Genomic DNA, 3,510 nt, shown 5'->3' on the forward strand with positions numbered 1-3,510 from the left:
TTTACTTCACAGCAATTATAAACTTTACATCATGTGAAGTATACAGAAATATCAGAAGATCTATCCAAAAATGTTCTAAACGAAACAAACATTATCGATATATGACTAGAACAACAAATTGATCAATCATAATTCGAAGACTTGCATTCTTAATCCACTACACAAGTTGCACTATCAAGATAAATTCCGACAAGATTCAACAAATATCACCCGTAATAAGAATGTCTTTAGTAACCGTATTAGTCTCCAGTATAAGAAATTAGGTAACTAAGCAAGTATGAATTCAAACTTGACTGGGTAACATTCGTGTGGTCTGAACTATCCAATCATTTCAGCTGCAGTTGTTCCCTTGAATGTGAGAAGACTTTATATAATATCTCTACAGCCAGTTGAAGTTAACTGAAGGCAAAACATGGTGATCTAAGGCATGTACAAAGAAAGCAATACAGGTTATCACCTCAACAAGAATCCACCAACACTGAGCAAGACCGCGAAAGCAATCCTTCTGAGCAAGAGCAAACTCTAGTATAGTGTCCACCTAAAAAATACATCAGGACACATGTCCAAGCAGTTAACAATGATTTAGTAGATTAAAGGCTCGGAGAAAAGTAGAGTTTAATATTCAGCAGACATATTTAGTACATTCAAGGCCTAGAGAATGAACCAAGAATAAATACACATTAATATTCAGCAGACATATTAAGACTCTAAATCACAACAGTATATTACAATTGTTATTTTGGCTCTGTCAAGCAAAAACAACTCAAAAGGAAAACATAGAGTGATTATACACGCAATAAAAATCACATACGCTTCAAGGATTAAATTATAAAAGTCAAACAATAGATACACTGCCACTTTCCAACTACTGCAGTAACCCGATCGAGAAAAACCCCTCAAGGTCCTGACGAAGAGTTAAGTGGCAATGGGTTCCAACATCATGAGACAAAGATGACAAATTAGCTACGTAACCCTCACGTCTTTTCGCAGATAACCCTCATGTATTTTTGTAGTAAGTGATTACATGCATGAGACAAGTGGGAGGTAATTTCAAATTCGCAGTTAGTGGTGGTCCCTTACTTTACTCACAGCAAGTTCTCAAGTTGTTGAGAGAAGCCATTACAGAATTGCATCAATATAATCAAACTTAAATGTGAATCATAAATCAGAACAACAGTAGAACCATAAAACACATTTGCATAGTCGAAGATGAGGTAAACAAAGCATTCGAAGATAAGAAGAACCAGACCATGCCGGGCCAATCAGTCTTGTTAAAAGGACAAAACCAAAGGCAATCTGGTCTTGTAGAGAGTACGCTATAGACATAAAACATATTGTTCATGAATGTATCTGGACTCGATGATCGAGATTGTATAAAGTATCAACCACCAAAGAAATCACAGTGGGAAAAGAGAAAACGAAAGCTTCAGTAATAATCGATCTTGAAGCTTACCAGGTGAGTATTTCAATCTGGCCAGAAGTATCCACGAGTACTTATTCGAGCTGATCAACATATTTATTAATGACTGATACAACCTGGAGAAAAACCAAAACAACCCACAACACTACAAATAAGCCAGAAATATTTGTACAACAAAAGTACAGTTAAATTCCCATATCTAAATTCCATCCTAACATTGCATTTTACCTCATCGAAGTTAGTTACAAACAAGTTTAAGTGATGCCAAAACCCCTCCATTAGGACCAAGATTATACTGTTTCATGACTTCTTTGTATTTCACGGTATCTCCTATATTCGCACCATATGGAAATGTCACAACTGCTGGAGGATCAAAAATGATAAACAATTCCTCGTATGCATAAACAATATTTCCACTACCTATATAAAAAATTCACAGAAAATATAGCTCAAATCACTGTTTTACTCAGTAAATAAAGCAATAATTGCTGTCCTTACCTCCTTCATCTTTTTCCTGATGTAAAATAAAATTCACATAAATAAATTTCAGATCAGAGAGTTTTGGTTGAGGTCGATATTTTACAAAAGATACTTCTGACAAAATCAATAACGAATTTACTGGTGAACTCATTTCAGAGAGAATAGTTTGCTAGTGTTTATGAAGGAGGGTTTAAAGCGAAATTTGAGTTAATGAAGATTGGGTTTTTTTCTGAGGGTATTGATTTATTTTAAAAATTATAGCTTTTAAATTTTTAGCAGATGAAAAAACTCTGGTTTTGATTTACAGATCTGGATTTAGCAAAAAGAGAAGAAAAAAGAAAAGGAGAACAGACAAGATTCTACGGAAAGAGAGTGTCGGATAAGCCGTATAAGTTAGTATTAAATCATCTCAATCATTTTAATAAGAAAAGAGCGTCCGTGACATAGAATTTAATGCAACCAATCAGAAAAACTTGAAAACAGGCTTTACATATCGCCTAACAAAGAGATTACTTTTATGTTATCACTGACTAACCGTGACACTTTATGAAGTGTATATACTAACTTAATGGTATATATCCAAACAGCTACTAATCATATTAGTTTGGATACTAGTATTTCTAGTATAGTACTATGCAAGCATTAACTATGTAAGCATCAGTAAAGCAGACGAGAACCAAGAGAGGAAAGATAATGTATTAATTACTTCACATTTTCTTCTGAGTACACCAGTGTTTAGGGTTATTTATAGCTTGAATACACGACACTAATTTTATACACAGTGGCTGTATTATTTGCCACGAGTCCACGTACGTGGCTCTTATTTAAAATACATTTTTCACATTTTATGTTAATCCACAGGGGATTAATCTTATCACTTAAAACAAAAATGGGTCCCACTAGAATGTGGTCAGCCACAGACAATCTGATATGCTTTGTGGATACCTATCTTGAATGGATGTGGGGAAATGAATGCGTCTTTCCGATTTTTCTTGGGCGGTAAAATGGTGGGCCACATTTCAAGACGTGTCCACGTAACAATTACCTATATTTTTTTTTGACAAGTAAAATTTATAAATTACTAGCTATTTAAATGGTGAATAACTAAGAATTTAAAATATATTTTACCCCATAACATTATTATTAAAGATGTATACATTGTTTTGTGGCCTTGTCGATGGGTTCGAATCCTCCATGCCGAGGTCGCATCCTCTGCCGCATATAAGTATAGATATTATAATATTAAGAGCTTTTCCAATGGTAATGTGGTCAACTTCCCATATGGCCTAACGGGAAGACATCCTTTATCTTTTTTGAAAACGGATTTTCCTAATTACAAGGGAGAAAAAATAATCTTCTCCAACCGTCGGACATTTTTTCCTACTCACTGCCTAGGTGTCTCATATTTCCGAATTTAATAAAGTATTTCATAAACCGAAACAATAACAATTGTCTGCCGCTGAGAACTCCATTAAACTTGTATTTTGGAGGACTGAAATTGGTGAACATGGAAGAAATGTATATTTTATTTGCAAAGTTTCTGTAAAATCCATGAACAAACCAAAAGGCCATGGGACGTACAATTATTGGCCATGTTTCATAAGTAGAAT

General features: G+C 34.4%; 1 long non-coding RNA gene across 4 annotated transcripts; it reads right to left on the reverse strand.

Moving 5' to 3' along the window:
• LOC113271675 lies at nt 1–2,310 on the reverse strand. 4 transcript variants are annotated; one of them, XR_003322268.1, is made up of 4 exons: nt 1,919–2,310; nt 1,649–1,840; nt 1,454–1,536; nt 1–538 (listed from the first exon to the last, which is right to left on the reverse strand). It is a non-coding gene; the product is annotated as an uncharacterized LOC113271675 (long non-coding RNA). The 4 variants fall into 4 exon arrangements; XR_003322270.1 differs by having other exon boundaries at nt 1,649–1,780; nt 1,919–2,305; XR_003322269.1 differs by having other exon boundaries at nt 1,649–1,783; nt 1,919–2,305.
• Nucleotides 2,311–3,510: the final 1,200 nt, after the last annotated feature.

This window comes from Papaver somniferum, chromosome 4 (assembly GCF_003573695.1).
Source record: "Papaver somniferum cultivar HN1 chromosome 4, ASM357369v1, whole genome shotgun sequence".
Lineage (NCBI taxonomy): Eukaryota > Viridiplantae > Streptophyta > Magnoliopsida > Ranunculales > Papaveraceae > Papaver > Papaver somniferum.